At 38.8% G+C, this 17,847-nt stretch overlaps 1 non-coding gene across 1 annotated transcript; it reads left to right on the plus strand.

The window, feature by feature from the left end:
* Nucleotides 1-15,978: 15,978 nt before the first annotated feature.
* On the plus strand, nucleotides 15,979-16,085 carry LOC141722954 (small nucleolar RNA R71). The gene has a single exon (XR_012575952.1). It is a non-coding gene; the product is annotated as a small nucleolar RNA R71 (small nucleolar RNA).
* Nucleotides 16,086-17,847: the final 1,762 nt, after the last annotated feature.

Raw genomic sequence — 17,847 nt, forward strand, 5'->3', positions numbered from 1 at the left:
CTTGTTCCTTTTTCACTCTATAACTCTTCCTGGTTGCTCCATATAGGTTACGTCGGGTTGCATGTCTATGCTCTCATATGCCCCTATTTATCTGGCATCCGAATTACACTTCCTTAACATTGATACGTGGAACACGTAATGAACTTGCTACAGGTTCAGGGGTTGGGCTAGCTCGTATGCTAACTTCCCAATATGCTTTAGTATATCCAAGGGTCCGACAAATTGTGGACTTAGCTCTCCTTTCTTTCCGAATCTCATCAATCCTTTCCAAGGGTTTCCAAGGGGATACCTTTAAAAACACTAGGTCCCCTACTTCCTATTCTTTGTCTTTTCGTGTCAAATCAACATACTTCTTATGTCCATCTTGGGCTACTACCAGCCATCCTCTGATTAGATCTATTATATCCTTGGTTCTTTGGACTACTGCTGGTCCGAGCATCTTGCGCTCTACAACTTCATCCTAACATAAGGGGATCGACATTGTCTTCCCTCAAGGATCTCATAAGGTTATACCTCGATACTGACATACGATCGATTATCGTGAGATAACTTAATCCGCGTTAAGTGATCATTCCAAATTCTTTCAAGTCTATTGCACCGGCTCTCATCATAGCTTCTAGCATTATAGCTTTTGCTTCTCGATACTCATTCTTTTCTAATTCGTAAGCGTTACTATCTTCCGTGTATAATACTATACTGGTTACACTTTTGCTCATTAGCGTTCTATAATCTTTTAATAACCATGTCAACCTTAGTATCACGAATGTGTTAGGATCGGAATACCACCGTACTGATACTACTTCCTTTAGCTGCTTCCATCTTCGAAAGCTTGGTCCTTCATATAGAAGTAAAAGAATTTATTGAGAGATCACTATGATCATGAACACTTGTTATATTGCATAGTTAGTACAGAAGGTGGCCAGCCTTTAGTACTTGACAAGCAATTAAACAATAGATGGTATCCTACTAGGCTTCTATCACACAGATAGATAGTCATTCGGCAATACCTCCCCTTCTGGAAGGGTTGTTCTTCTCAGCTTATATGAAATGAAAAGGAGAGAAAAGAACGAATTGAAGAGAATTGTATATATGTAAAAATATACTGCCATAAAATATCTGGCTTGGAACCTACCTCTGAACTATAGAGGTTTGTCATAGGAGGACAAAATATATGTGTATATATATCAAGTATTATCGCATCGCATTTCACATGCTTAAATATTTTTGCTATTCCGTCCATCATTCTATGGACCCTTGCTCTTCCTCGAGCTTATACACAATCATCTTTGAAACTCCCTCGATATCGAAAATCGAATCTGGGATCTCATTCTAGACATCATCGTTACTAGAATTCTATGCTTGCACCGCAACCTTCCTCATATAGTAATACGACTCTCTTTTCATAAGAGGGAATAAATATTCAATAAGTAGATACTCTACTTAATTAGTCTATCAATGATAACTTATACACTACCACGACTCGATTAGTGGTACTCAATCTCAACATCCATTCCAATACAACTCTCACGGTTGTAATCAGCTCATTACTCGCAAAATCATTGCTGCATTACTATGGTCCACTACTGACCTACTGTCGTCATTCACGTTCCATAAAATCTTAATATCTAACCATACGGAGTCCATACATGTCGTATCAAATCCTTCTAAGGAGGTAACATAATCACCATTCCTGATTCATGAAGAACACTCCTGATCCTGACATACATACATGACATGAAGCAGATAAAATTGCAGAAGGGTTTCAATCAAAGCAACGATAGCAGGTTAATACCATTCTTAATCATATGCCTTCGGTAGAAGACTTAACTCAAAGGTTCGTTTAGTCCTTTTGGAACATGGTCCAGGCTCATTCTCAAGATAGTACCTTCTAAGATAGATAGCCCGCTCATGGCAATTACACGAATTAAATCTTTACCAAACTACTATTACGGTTGGGTATTACACAGTCATCAGAAGGAATGTCAATCTTTCAAACCATAATACAACCTTTACGGCTTCAACCATTATCACTGTATTCCTCTGGCACGAGCGCCTGTAATTGTCCTCTTACACTTAAAGTGTCAACCACCTCTTTGGCCTTTCTTGATAGTAATATTTCCTTACAATCAATGTCATCTTAACCACTTTCACTAATTTTCTACCTCATTTCCCATCACTGCTTGTGTGAAGATGTTTTCCTTAAAATCTGATGAGTAAAAAAATATCACCATTTTTCCATAAGTTATTGCCTCAGTCTTTAGAGGTTAATCACTGTCACGACTGACTTTCAATCATACTTAGAACTTCTTTTATCTTAAGTCCTAATTGCCCTGAACAATTTCGACCATTACTGGTTCGATCCATACTTTCTCGTGGTTTAACACATACCCCACTTGGCATCATTATAATTATGTCATATTTCCTTTATCAACATTTCTATTCTTGAGAATTTTGAATATTACCTTTCTCATTGTAAAACCTCTAAGGTTATCCTTGAATTGTTCGTCATGTATTCCCTAGATACATCGCATATCAAGATACCATTTATTAATACTAGAATCATTGTCTATATACTTCTGAAAAAATTTCTCCACTGATTCTTAAAGGTTGTTATTACCATAATCCTTTCCAATTCATACTGTCAAAACTCATACTATCCCTATTAAGGGTGAAATGCCAACCTTTATGCATTCCCCTAGGATTCATTTTAAGTTACCGATGTTCTATCCTTAATTCCACCTTTAAAAAAAATACTTGCATCCTTTTATGGATAAATCAAGTCATATATCCTTGATAGATTATCTTATTCAATCATTCCCACCTCGATAGTCTATACCAATTTCACAATAGCATCCTTATTCAAACTGAGGTCAACCCATATGGCCTCCAAAAAATAACAATGTTTACCCGCTTTTCTTTCCTAATTTGGTAATGACAACATGGATGTTCTGGAAGATATTGGTCGTGTTCAACGTGAACTTCTTCTTAATAATTCCTCACTTACTTTTGTTGTTTATCTCAACAGTCATCTCAATGTTGGGATATCTTTCATACCTGGCGTCTCCCATTCTGGGTATCAAGCCACCGGTCTTACACTTCACATTCTTGAAGGTTACTTCCTTCATCCAATTTTCCTAATTTCTTACTTCCTTGTCTCCTCAGTCTATCCGCGTCTCATTATTTATCCTTTGAATTATCTCAAGGTTTACTCGAATCCTCCCAACTTATAGGGGATAAAATATATGTATCTCTTATGCCTTCAACCATCAATTTTAACTCATGGTGAATCACCCTCATCCTGACGAATGCATACTTTTCTATTTCTATTGCTACAAGTCTTTAGGGTTTCCTCATACCCAAATCCCTTATCATACCTCAAACTCTATTGCCTTTATATTCCTTTCCACTTCAGTTTCTTTTTATTTTCCTTTCTCTTATCATTATTTCATGAACCAACACAACATAAGCATTGATTTCAAACATCTCGTCATTCTGGATTCGTGTCCTCAGAACGAATCTTGATAACTTTTACAACTTAGATTCATAATTCATCATACTCGTCTGCCTTTGTTCTGGCTCTAAAGCATTTACACTATCTCCATAACCTAGGGAAGTACTTTCCTGAAAACAATTGACTGAACTTAAATCAGTTTATTATAATCTCTTGCTCCGTGCCTTCCTTGGCCTTTCACCAGTGGGTGGCCTCTCTCTTAGGAGGGTAAGTGACAAAAACAGTCTTTTGTGATTCGTCAATCATTTAGAATATCAAATGATTCCTATATTTCCTTTAGCCAGGCTCTTGCCCCGACTGGGTCAACCTGTTCCTTGGAACTCTGAGAGCTTAGCGATTTAAAGGTCATGAAAGAATTTCCTACCGCATTGTTTCCTCAAGGTGGTGGTTGGGGATAATAGTCTAAGTTCTTTTTAGACAGGTCCATGAATTGTCGTATAGGAGTACCGTCTCGGGTCTCCTTACCTTACTCGACTTTCTGTTTCCTTAGTATGAAATGTTTCATCCTTCTCCCATACTTGGGGTTATCTTATACGTTAAGATCCTCATTTTCCACTCCATTATGTTATGGGCTCCTTCTATCTTGATGGCAACCTCCCTGACTATCACGTTCAGGGTTTGCTCTAAATCTTATTCCTCAAACTAGCTTTCATCTAAGATTTCATCTTTAGGCTCTTGAGCATTTGGAACCCAAATTCTGTAGGAATACCTCATTATTCCCTTATCATTTTTCTCGGTATTAATCTTTTATCTAATTGTTGGCTCTCTGCCTTCATTCATCACTTTTTCTGGCACAATATGTTCTTTTTCGATAATTCGGACTGTATTGCAATCTCAAACAGCTTTTCGGTACCGGCTCCGGTTACCTTCACTTCTATTTCCATTTTCTCAAAATCTCTTATAAACTCTCCCAAAGACATTATTATCTTGAGTCTCTCCTTTTTACTAAGGGCATCAGCCACCACATGGGCTTTCCCCGAATGATAAAGAATCTCCCAATCATAATTCTTGATTAGCTCTAACCGCCTCCTCTGGCGTATATTGAGCTCTTTCTGCGTGAAAATGCACTAGAGCACTTATGGCTTAGGTAAATCTCGCACTTCTCTCCATACAAGTAGTGCCTCCAATCTTTAGGGCAAAACTATTGCCACGAGCCCAAGCTCATGGGTGGGGATATCGAATTTTTATATTCCCTTAATTGTCTTGACGCATACGCGATTACCTTGCTGTGCTGTATAGGAAGCACCCTAATTCCTTATGCGAAGCGTCAATACAAATCACAAAATCTCCTTTTTCCATCCAGCAACGCCAACATAGGGGCCGTCACCAATATTTGCTTCAGTTTTTTTGAAAGATGTTCTCGCATTTCTCTGTCCATTCAAACTTCTCAGTCTTACGAGTAAGCCGCGTTAAAGGGGCTACTATCTTTACAAACTTGAATGAACCTCCGGTAGTGACCGGCCAATCCTACCTCTAGTAGTATCCCTAATCATGGTTATCAATTCATCAGTGGTCCTTTATTAGTTCTTGTCAGGATCCTCCATAGGATCCTCCTCAGAAACAATCCCTTCTAGGACAACATCCTCAACCGCTACATCCTCAATATGAACATCATCCGGTCCTGCGTTAGGACGCTCTATCGGATCCACAATCCGATCTTCAATTAGTAATAAAACATCATCGCGCTGTTGGTCCTTAACCTCAAGGTTCGGAGTCCCGCTACCATATACGATAACGAACTACGCTTCTATCATGATATTTATAAGGGTTCCCATAAGGGTTTTAACTGTCAGTACTACGTTAGGTAGCCCGACTATGAACTTGGCAAGAGTTCTTATTATCTTTGTGAACTTATTATCTTAACGCCACATCATCTCTGAGGTTTATAACGCTTAGCTCTGATACCATTTCTGTAACACCCCCAAATCCGGGGTCGGGGATCCGGGTTGTCACGAGTTCCATTTCCCTTAATAACACCCAATTTTAATAAATAATCAACTACTCTGTACTGTGACCCCACAATAAACACACACACCACATGTTATAGTCTCAGAGATGAATATCCAAAAATAATCACAATTCATTTTATTCCACAATTATCTGCCAATACACCTTAAAAGGTTTCTGAATAAATTTACATTTTTTCCCATTATTACAATTCATAAATATACATAAATCTGGTACATCAAAAGTTGAAGCCTAGCCTATTGGTAGTTCCTACCTCAGCTACAGCGACATCAACGCCTATAGGAAACTGCGGAACGTTTCCTATCCGCTCGCAAATTGGGAGCTTGGTCCTCTTCATCTTTTCTATCTGTTGTTGTGTGATGAAAGAAGAAAGCAAGGGTGAGCAACAAGCCCACCAAAATAATATGTATAATGATTAACAATATATGAGCCTTCTCATAGTACTCATGAAAGTCTTGGTAAAAAAAATGGACCAAGTTTGATATCTTAATGCGATGAAGTCGCAAAATATTCAGTATATATACATATATACTTTTCAAAATCTTGGAAGTCCTCTTCCATGAATAATATACACAGAGTTCTAGTTTATAACTGTATAAAACTATCGTTGCAAGGTGATCTCATATATCTAACCTTGTCTCAACGTTTTTTTCTGAAAAACTTTGACATGCATAAGATAATCATTAACCAGATATAAGTTGAAAAGATGAAGTTACAAGATACTCCTATATACTTATATCTTTTCCGGATACTACTTGAACTACCACCGTTCAAGGTATCATCAGTTTCAAAAGTTCATCACATAGATGAGACTACAAGAAAAGACTTGAATAGATTCAATCTTTGAAATATCATTATAAATAATGAAGTTACGAGATACTTCATTAAGTCCCGATATATATACACCTATATATATATCTCATACTTTTCTTGGAAACCTCTGTTATGAAAAATATAAATAGAGTTATAATATCCAATGAATTTGGAAAGAAGAAAACCTTGGCATAAACCTGATATCTTGCTGATCAGGCAAAGATACCAATAAGTAACCTTTTCTACTAGTAGATGGATGAATCCCCCACCGGTCATCACCCTGGCCACATAAGGACCTTGTGCTGGACCGCCACCCGGCCTCTTACGCGTTGATGGACTGCCACCCAGCCACTTACACTTTAATAGACCGTACCCCGGCCTGTCGCTTATGCTGACTCAATTAGAGAGACTTACTTCCCGAACGTTGGGCAAGTAATCAAATTGTTTTCTCAAAACAGCAACCACGTTGCGAATGTAAAATACACCACAGAGCCGGATCCCCAGGTTTTGAGCGAGTATTTAAATCCCCTTTGAAAGGAAGATCTTAAATATAAAAATAAGTTTTGGGGTCCACTCTAACTTTAAAAATCAGTTTGAAGACTCGAAAACATTTTTAAGAATGTTTGGAGTACTGCTGATTTATTAAAATAAATCAGTCCCGATATATTGGAGAATATCTGAATATTATTATTTAAATAATATTCCCATAAAAATAATCCTTATAAAAATAATCGAAGTAGAAGTTTTAAAACTCATACTTGAAATGAATATTAAATAACCAAAGATATACTTATACAAAAGTACTATCTTTATTTGAATAATCGAAAATAAGTTTGATTATCGAAACATTATTCTTTAATAAAGAATATTATTAAATAATAATCGGAGTCATAATACCTTGAATGAATATTACAAATAATATTCATTAAATAAAATAAACGGAGTCATACATCCTCAAATGAATATTCAAATAATAATCATTAAATAGAATAAACAGAGTCATAAGTCCTCGAATGAATATTCAAATAATATTCATTAAATAAAATAAAGTTAAAGTTATCGAATAAACCTTATTCGATTAATAGTTTTGAAAACTATAACCATATATATCTAAAAATATATATATTAAAATCGGGAACATCGACTCCCGGTTTAGAAATATGTTCACCTTTGGGTCCCCTATACTAAGGGTATACGCATCTACTGCTTATCTCTAGCATAGGTATTATGCAACTATAAGCATTGAAATCAACAGATAGATAACCAGATTACGAAACAGACATGCATATATACCATATCACATGCTACAATATATCGCAAGAATTTGCTAATAACAAATATGCATTTATCGCAAGATCATGCATATACACATATACATCACAACAACAGTTATACGGGTAGAAAACCTGCCTGAGTGCTCCCGGATAGACTTAAGCTTAGAGTGGGTCCAATAACCTATGAACAACAACATAAGTCGAAATTAAACCCCGGTCGCTTAAGAAATTAGACTTTAACCATTTAGAGTCCTAACGTTCGCTTTCGCGCTTAACGATTTACTTACGTCGCTCGAGTACCCTCGGCTCCACCATTTTTAATAAATTAACCATTAAGAGTTTTAAGGCGATTCTTTCGCGAGTACCTTACCAACTGCCTAATCCACTTATCATATTTGTTTCATACTCCAATTAGCCCTTTTAGGTCTTTAACATATGTTTCAAAGTAAGGCGAGGGGTAATGATTCGTTCGCGAAACGTTGTTACTTAAAACGGCCGTTTCTCCTAAACCGTACATCGGAATCAAACGAACTACATATCAAAACGAAGCTCGTAACATGAACTATCTAAAAATGGCAATGGTCAAAACCTAACAGAGAGTTAAAGGGTTCTGATGTTAAGAACAAAAACAGTCTACGGTAAATCGGGCATTACGACGGCTATGTTTACGCGATTTCCCAAAATTTTACCAAACCAATTCAACACCAAACTATCACCAATCAATACCAATACAACCATATGACAATATCACTCATCAACCACTTTAAACCATTTAAACCAAGCCTAAATCATACCATGAATCATCAAGAACAACTAGTGCTAATCTTAACTCCCAAAATCAACAAAAAGACTTAACAACTAAGATCTCAACATGACAAAACAACTACTACACTTAATCTCTCATTCCATCATCATAATCATTTATACCAAACAACTAAATACTAAGATAATGAGGAGTTATACCTTCCTTGAAGCTTTTAATCCATGAAAGATCCTTGGAATGCCCATGGAAGCCTTATTCTAACCTCTTACAAGCTTGATCTTTTAAAGAAATCAAGAACACAAAAATTAATTTCAAGAAAGTACTATTCACCATCTTCTTGAATGATTTATAGGAAATGCTAGGAAAAGATTTTGAAGCTAAGATTCCTAGGAAGTATGTAACTTAACTAGGAGAAGCTAGGATAATTACCTTGTAAATTAGCAAGTGGAGGAGCTTGGACTTCCCTTTTTCTAAGAAAGAAGCCGAGAGCTTCAATGGAGAAAAAGAGGTGAAGTTGTGTTTTTTGGTGAAATGAATGGTTGGTTGGTTGTTTTTGGTGTTTTTGTTTTGTTTTATTACTTTTTACCATGGTAAAGAATGAATGGTTCACAATCAACCAACCAATCCCTCCTTTTTATCATGCTTATGTCATCTTCCACACTTGTCTTCTTCTTGTTGGTTTGATGACATCATCCTCACTAACCTCTTTGATTAGCTTCTAATTACTTGGCTAATGACCGCTGATCTGTTATACGGTTCGCTTAACTTTCATTTTCGTTTATCGTTTGAGGGATCATACCCGGGATCTTATTACTTGGGTTTCCTTAACCTTTCTCAATACATTATATTCCTTTTATGATCCTCTCTTATAATCCTTGAATTTAAATCCTTTTTATCCTGTTACCTTATACTCAATTCTTTCCGTTTCTAGTGGATTTCCGGGAAAAATCAAAGTGTTCGGAATTGGATTCTGACGATCTTTACATACACTTATATACCATATAGAGTACTAATAAAATCTCAGAATATTAATAACAGAACCCCTACATAGTGTGGCATGAAAAGTTTTCTCATTCAGCATAATCTGCAAAATCACTATTCATAAGGGTTTCAAAAATTTCCAAAAATTGGGGTTATTACAGAATCAGAATCCTCACCCTCAACGGGTGGAGTGTCTGGTGTGTCCGGAGGTGGATACACAGAATTCTCACCAAAAACTGGCCAGTGAATGTCAACTCTGGTGGCTCTAAATGCAGTCCCAAGTGACTGGGTGAGATCGCGTGCAAAACGACTGTGGATGTCGTGCATCGCATTCATCCTCCTTGCAAGACGCCTAAACTGCGTCGAACTCAAACCAGCTCCCATGTCCACTCCTGCTCCTTCCTGCTGCTGCTGTGATCCTGACGGTCCAGCCTCCTCTCCATACTGAGCTCTTCAAACCGCTCTACGGGCATGCTGAGAACCTCCTGCTGTAACTGCTTGCATAGGTACACCATCTGGAGAATGAGCATATGAGTAACCAAGCCCCTTAGGATCGGGCTTCCCTCCATACCACTCAACCATGCTGTGCAGTGTAGAACTGTCAATAGGAGCACTGGGAATCTGAAGCTGCTCATGTGCGGGCCAATGAACACCAACTGCCACGCACAACTTCGTCACAATGGACGCATAAGGAGTAGCCCCAGTAGTACCTCACCTCAAAAACCTTAGAATCCCCTGATATATCACCATCCCCAAATCAATGTAATCACCCTACAGAATATCCCAAAGCAGACGAGCACGCTCCACCGTAATCTCATGCACATGCGAAGATGGCATGATGTTAGCACAAATAAACGAGTTCCAAGCCCGTGCATACCTGTTCAATCATGAAGCAAGGAACATGGAGTAATCAGTATTGCCCCTCTTGAACTTCCAGTGAGTCTCAGGCACACAAAGAGTAGCAACGATGAGATCCAAATCAAAGTCCTCTGGAGTCTTATCGTTCCAAGTGTCCTGGCTCACCTTCCTCGCAGGTTGCTCAATCACTGTCCTGATAGCCTCAACACTGTACTCAACAGTCATCCCTCTTACCACCGCGAAACCATTCTTCTCCGCCTTAGCATTAGCGTAGAACTCCCGTACAACACTCATGGGCACAGCAGCGGGAGCCTCACAAAAAGGAACCCATCCCATCTCTAAAATCATCTCCAATAGCTTACCATCGTTCCCTGATGGAAGAAATCCTCTCTCCTTAGAAATAGGCTTCGAGGGAAGCCTCGTGTACTCCTCTTCAGCCTCTGGAGTAGAGAACCTGGGCCTCACACAACTCGCAGTAGAAGAATCGATGGCGCTGCTTCCAACTTGAGTTCTATATCTTTTGGGTGCCATCGGGATTGAAAAAGAAAGAATAAAAACTTAAATGTTTAGAGATAATTTATGTTTGAGAGTTTATGGATTGGTGGAGAAGATGTATGTAAGTTTATGTATTTATAGGTGGAGGGGTGTGAATTTGATAAGGAATAGGAGTGAAAATTATCATCGGAATCATGGGAATAATGAAATTGATTAGGAGAGGGAATTATGGGATGTGGAAGAGTAAAAATCGGATTAGAATTGATTTTGGAATTAAAATCCCGATTTTCTCTAATAAACTGCTGTTTTATTTTTTTTGGAAGAGAGACCCAGCGCGGCCGCGCTCACCTTCTGCAAAACCAGCGCGACCGCGCGCTAGAACAGCGCGGTCGCGCTTGCTTACTGGAAAAACGGCGCAGGCGCACGCTTGATCTGTGCGGGCGCGCCCAGCTTTTGTAGTTGGCCCTGAATTTTTTTTCTTTTTCAATTTTTTTTTGTTTTTCTTCTTTCTACTTGCTTCCTCTACCTACTAATGTACAACATACTTGGGTTGCCTCTCAAGAAGTGCTTCTTTTACGTCGCTAACTCTACGTAGAATCTTGAGATCAAGCGGACAATAAAATATCAGTAACCACCTCGCGGTTTGCTGTATCACCATAATAATGCTTCAATCTTTGACCATTTACCTTGAATTCTTGGCCCGGATCATTCTCAAAAATTTCCACCACTCTATGTGGGAACATAATTTTGATTATGAAGGGCCCTGACCATCTTGACTTCAACTTTCCAGGAAAAAGACGGAGACGAGAGTTGAATAAAAGATCTTGTTGCCATGGCACAAATTTCTTGAGCACTAGACCCCGATCGTGCCACCTCTTGACTTTCTCCTTATACATCTTGTTGTTCTCATAAGCTTGAAGTCGAAACTCGTCAAGTTCATTCAATTGAAGCATCCTCTTCTTTCCAATCACATCCAAATCCAGATTTAATTTCTTCAAAGCCCAATAAGCTTTATGCTCGAGCTCCACAGGCAAATGACACCAACTGAAATGGCGACATTCCCAATTGAGTCTTATACGCTGTTCTATATGCCCAAACAGCTTCATCAAGCTTCAAAGACCAATCCTTCCTTGATGGACATACCACTTTCTACAAAATGCGCTTTATCTCTCTATTAGATACCTCTGCTTGACCATTTGTTTGAGGATGATAAGCCGTAGCGATGCGATGATTCACATTATACCTTTTCATCATGGCAGTGAACTTGCGGTTGCAAAAATGCGACCCCTCATCACTGATTATGACTCTTGGAGTCCTAAATCTTGTGAATATCTGCTTGTGAAGAAAATTAAACATGACTTTCGCATCATTTGTTGGCAACGCCTTAACTTCAACCCATTTCAACACGTAATCAACCGCCAACAGGATATACTGATTGTTATAAGACAAGAAAAATGACCCCATGAAGTCAATTCCCCAAACATCGAAGTCCTCAACCTCGAGAAGCACATTAAGAGGCATCTCATCCTTCTTAGACATATTACCCACCCGTTGACATCAATCACATTTCAAAACGAACTGATGAGCATCTTTAAATAATGTTGGCCAAAAGAACCCTGCTTGAAGAACATGAGTTGTTGTCTTTTCTCCACCATAATGTCCTCCATAAGCCGTTGAGTGGCAATCTCGCAAGACCCCCCCGTTTCGCTGTAAGGAATACATCTCCTGATGATTTGGTTAGCTCCTTGATGAAAAAGAAATGGCTCATCCCACATATACCACTTCTCTTCATGAAGAAACTTCTTCCTTTGAGCATAAGATAAGTCGGGAGGCATGATGTTACTTACAAGGTAGTTCACAATGTCTGCAAACTACGGCTCTTCTTCTTGCACTCCAAACAGTTGTTCATCGGGAAAAGACTCATTTATTAGGGTCTTTTCCAATGAAGTAGCATTAGAATTCTCTAAACGCGAGAGATGATCAGCAACTTGATTTTCAGTACCTTTTTTGTCCTTGATCTCTAGTTCAAATTCTTGGAGCAAAAGAACCCATCTAATCAATCTAGTCTTCGAGTCCTTCTTCGAGATGAGATATCGAATTGCAGCGTGATTAGTGAAAACTGTCACCTTAGTCCCAAGTAGATAAGATCAAAATTTCTCAAACCCGTAGACAATAGCCAAAAGTTCTTTCTCCGTAGTAGTATAATTCAGTTGAGCACCGTTGAGGGTCTTACTAGCATAGTAGACCACATGAAATATGTTGTTCTTCCTCTGCCCAAGAACTGCTCCAACTGCATAATCACTTGCATCGCATATCATCTCAAAAGGCTCATTCCAATCAGGTGCGGTTATGACGGGTGCCGTGATTAAACTCTTCTTCAATGTCTCAAAAGTTGTGAGGCACTCATCATCAAATTTAAAAGGAACATCTTTCTCTAACAGACTGCACAAAAGCTTTGAAATTTTCAAGAAATCTTTGATGAAACGCATGTAGAAACCCGCATGACCAAGAAAACTGCGAATTCCCTTAACAGAAATAGGTGGAGGAAGATTCTCAATGACCCCCACCTTGGCCTTGTCCACCTCTAGACCTTTATTAGAAACCTTGTGCCCGAGAATTATGCCTTGATGCACCATAAAGTGACATTTCTCCCAATTGAGAACCAGATTGGTCTCAACACACCTCTTGAGAACATGTCCAAAATTTTGCAAGCATTCATCAAAAGAATCGCCAAAGACTGAGAAGTCGTTCATGAACACCTCCACATTCTGGCCAATCATGTCAGAAAATATGGTCATCATACATCTCTGAAATGTGGCTGGTACACCACACAGACCAAAAGAAACTCGTCTGAAGGCGAAAGTACCAAATGGATAAGTGAAGGTAGTTTCCTCTGATCTTCTGGAGTGATACAAATCTGATTGTAACCCGAATAGCCATCCAGAAGACAATAATACTCATGACCAGCTAACCTGTCAAGCATCTGATCAATAAAGGGAAATGGAAAGTGGTCCTTCCTAGTGGCTTTATTCAGCTTCCGGTATTCTATGTACACTCTCCACCCCGTGACTGTCCGTGTAGGGATAAGCTCATTCTTCTCATTTTCCACCACAGTAATTCCACCTTTCTTTGGTACACATTGAACCGGGCTTACCCATGAACTGTCAGAGATAGGATAGATGATCCCTGCATCTAGCCACTTCAGAATTTCCTTCTTCACTACTTCCTTCATGATTGGATTTAGTCTTCTTTACTGCTCGACAGTAGGCTTGCTACCTTCCTCAAGTAGAATTTTATGCATACAGTAAGAAGGGTTGATCCCCTTGATATCTGCTATAGTCCATCTAATTGCCTATTTGAACTCTCTCAGAATTCTCAAAAGCTTTTCCTCATCGCTACCTGAAAGGTCAGATGCAATAATAACAGGCAGAGTAGATGCATCACCTAAAAAAGCATACCTCAAATGTTCGGGTAAAGGCTTAAGCTCAAGAGTAGGAGCTTCCTCAATAGAGGGCTTGAGGCGTTTATGAGCTTTATTCAATTCTTCCATTCCAAGTGATTCAAAAGGCATATCAATCTTCCTTTTCTAGGGAGAAGCATTCAAATATTACAATTGCTCATCACCTTCATCATCTTCACTGTCTGAATTTCCTAATAAGGCTTTTTCTAAGGCGTCAGACCTTAGCATTTGATCAAGTTCTGATGTGACCACCAAATTGACCAACTTGACTTTTAAGCACTCCTCATTATCAGTAGGAAATTTCATAGCATTGAACACATTAAAAGTAACATCCTGATCCAACACTCGTATTGTAAGCTAACCCTTTTGGACATCAATCAAGGTTCGGCCAGTTGCCAAGAAGGGCCTTCCCAAGATTATGGGAATCTTCTTATCCTCCTCGAAATCAAGAATTATAAAATCAGCAGGAAAAATGAGTTTATCAACCTTGACTAAGACATACTCCACAATACCTCGCGGGTATGTAATAGAACGGTCGGCCAACTGCAAAGTCTTATACGTCGATTTAGGATCAGTTAGATCCAACTGCTTGAAGATTGACTAAGGCATCAGATTGATGCTAGCTCCCAGGTCACATAACCATCTGTCAAAAGACACTTTTCCAATAGTACATTGAATAGTAAAGCTTTCTGGATATTTAAGCTTTGGAGGCAACTTCTGCTGCAGCACAGCACTGCATTCCTCCGTGAGAGCGACAGTCTCTAAATCAACTAGCTTCACTTTCCGAAAAAGAATACCTTTCATAAACTTTGTATAACTAGGCATCTGCTCGAGAGCCTCAGCGAAAGGTATGTTGATATGAAGTTTCTTGAACACCTCCAGAAACTTCTCAAACTGCTTGTCCAGTTTTTTCTTCTACAGCCGCTTAGGAAAAGGTGGTGGAGGATAGATCTGTTTCTCCCCTGTATTACCCTCAGGCGGAGTGTGCTCAACAGTAGTCTTCCCTGGTTCCACGTCTTCATCCTGCTATTTTGCTTCTTTCTCAGCCCCAGCTTCTTCAGTCAACTTTTGAGTTTGTTCGGGATTCGCAACCTTCCCAGACCTCAAAGTGATTGCCTTTACCTACTCCTTAGCTTCCTTCTTTCCTGGCACTTTAATATCACTAGGCAATGTACCAGGTTGACGATTTAGCAAGGCATTGGCAATTTGCCCAATTTGATTTTCTAAGGTCTTAATAGAAACATCTTGACTCTTGGATATGAGCTCCAACTCCTCTAATTCCGATTTTTCATTAGCTTGTTGCAGTTGGAGTTGTTGTTTTGGTGCAAATTGCGGTTGCTGAAAACCAGGGGGGTTGTACTTTTTAGCTAGATACTGCTGATAAGGCTGTTAAACTGCATTCTATGCGTTGCTCCAACTGAAATTAGGATGATTACGGTTGTTAGGATGATAGGTGGCTGGCACAGGTTGCTGCGATCGCTGGAAGTTGCTCACGAACTGAGCTGATTCACTAGAAATTGCGCACTGATCAGTCTCATGGGCACCAACACAAAGCTCACAGACACTAGTGATTTGATTAACTCCATAATTAGCCAAAGTGTCCACCTTCATTGTTGAAGCCTTAAGTTGGGCAGCTATAGCAGTTATTGTGTCCAATTCCAGAATTCCTGCTACTTTTCCCTGAGTCAGTCTCTGGAAAGGATTCTGGTACTCATTAGCAGCCATCAGTTCAATAAGTTCATAAGCTTCATCGTAGCTTTTAGCCCACAGGGCTCCTCCTGATGCTGCATCGAGCATGGGTGTAGAAGTAGCACCCACTCCATTGTAAAAATAGTTGATAATTATTCAATCAGGCATGCCATGGTGTGGGCACTTCCTTAGCATCTCCTTATATCGATCCCAAGCCTCACACAGAGATTCTCCAGTTTGTTGAGCAAACTGAGTAAGAGCATTCTTGATTGCGGTAGTCTTTGCCATGGGGAAGAATTTAGTGAGAAACTTTTGAGCAAGATCTTCCCAAGTGGTGATAGATCCTGCTGGTAGAGAATGTAACCAGCACCTAGCTTTGTCCCTCAGAGATAATGGAAAGGGACGTAGCTTGATAGCATCTTCAGTCACACCATTGAACTTGAAAGTATTGCAGATCTCGATGAAATCCCTGATGTGCATGTTGGGGTCTTCGGTAGAAGAACCCCCAAACTGAATTGAGTTATATATCATCTGCATCGTGCTTGACTTGATCTCAAAAATGTTAGCCCTGATGGCTGGTCTAATGACGCTAGACTGGATGTCATTAATCTTAAGCTTAGAATAGTCCATCAAAGCCTTCGGATTTTCTGCTTGATCACCCATAGCTACTACAATTGGATCTTCAACTTTCTCTTCTTCTTCTACCTTCTTTTTTTCCTCAAAAACTTCCCTATGAACTACTACAAGTTCTTCCTCGGCTTTATCCAGTGTTCTCTTACGAGTACGCGAATGCCTATGCATACACCCTCGCTAGATCACCTGAAATAAGACAAGTAAACAAATAAGTAACAATGTCCGAGTCAATGAACTTTAACGACCACTGATGGAAAGCACATAAATTAATAATTAACACTGCAGTCCCCGGCAGCGGCGCCAAAAACTTGTTAGTCGCTAAACACGCGCTAATATTACATGCAAGTATACGCATTCGCAAGTAGTATAAGATATAAATCATATTCGATCCCACAGAGACTGTATTGGTTAACTAATCAACTCATGCACTTAAGCAACAATGTATGGTTATTATTCAACGCTAGGACGATAACAAAGTGAGGTTGTTATAACTAAAAATTAAACTAATTATTATAACGACTAGAATAAGATAGACTGGATTAATATATTTGACAAATGTGGGATTCTAACATCATTAAGTACTTCATTCAATAGCCTTATTGTTCTTAACCTTAGCATGCAATGGTGATGACTTTAATCAGACAACACGAAACTGATAAACGCCAACTTTCGTTGCACGAGTACCATTCTACCAGACATGCATCCACAAAAGAGATAGAAGCTCAATAGGCACCAATTATATTGAGACCCTATATGTCTATAAAATTTGAAAACATAATGGTTTAAGCACAAGTTATCTATCTTGATTACATAGGGCAAGTAAGATGGTTAAAATTACCTACAAATCATGCATAACAATAAATGAACCTATGCTACCATGGCAAGTTCTAAATCCTTAAATTCATTTTCGCTTCATTAAGAATTAATACACTATCTTATAAGTTCGCGACGCTCACAAGACGAATATGCACAACCAATACTAAGATATCATACAATCACCACACACTAAGGCATCGAAATAATTTAACTAAAGAAATCCATAAATAAATCCTCTAGAACCCCACGATAATGATTAGCCCATAATCGAACTCATCGCCAACGTGGGTTCCAATAAAAACATGATATAGCAAACGTAGTCTTTATACAAATAAATAAACCAAGATACAAACAAGAGTAAAGGTTCAATAAAACAAGAAACAAGCATCCAAATTACAACTCAAAACAAAGATTCACAAGAATAAACTAGATCGTCTTCGCCTTTATTGAATTGTGCCCAAAAGGTCTCTTGTCGTCTTCTCCTTGCTTGATTGTCTCTGAAAAATGACCTAAGTTATATTTATATAGCAGTCCATGCATAACAGGAGTTCATCAAATCGAATTATAATATAATAGGGATTTTAAT

Source organism: Apium graveolens, chromosome 4 (genome assembly GCF_009905375.1).
Source record: "Apium graveolens cultivar Ventura chromosome 4, ASM990537v1, whole genome shotgun sequence".
NCBI lineage: Eukaryota > Viridiplantae > Streptophyta > Magnoliopsida > Apiales > Apiaceae > Apium > Apium graveolens.